Below are 567 nucleotides of genomic sequence, written 5' to 3' on the forward strand. Positions count from 1 at the left end.
TGTACCTGCCCTGGGAGTGAGTGTTTGATGGGACAGTGTACAGGGAGCTTTACTCTGTAACTAACACGTGCTGTACCTGCCCTGGGAGTGTTTGATGGGACAGTGTAGAGGGTGCTTTACTCTGTATCTAACCCATGCTTTACCTGCCCTGGGAATGTTTGACGGGCCAGTGTAGAGGGAGCTTTACTCTGTATCTAACCCGTGCTGTACCTGCCCTGGGAGTGGTTGATGGGACAGTGTAGAGGGAGCTTTAGTCTGTATCTAACCCGTGCTGTACCTGCCCTGGGAGTGTTTGATGGGACAGTGTAGAGGGAGCTTTACGCTGTATCTAGCCCGTGCTGTACCTGCCCTGGGAGTGTTTGATGGGACAGTGTAGAGGGAGCTTTACCTCTGTATCTTACCTGTGCTGTACCTGCCCTGGAGTGTTTGATGGACACTGCAGAGGGAGCTTTACTCTGTATCTAACCCGTGCTGTACCTGCCCTGGGAGTCTTTGATGGGACAGTAGAGAGGGAGCTTTATTCTGTATCTAACCCATGCTGTACCTGCCCTGGGAGTGTTTGATGGG

This window comes from Somniosus microcephalus, unplaced genomic scaffold, assembly GCF_052327205.1.
Source record: "Somniosus microcephalus isolate GS21.2 unplaced genomic scaffold, FLI_Smic_1.0 unresolved_chr1, whole genome shotgun sequence".
In the NCBI taxonomy this organism is placed as follows: Eukaryota; Metazoa; Chordata; class Chondrichthyes; order Squaliformes; family Somniosidae; genus Somniosus; species Somniosus microcephalus.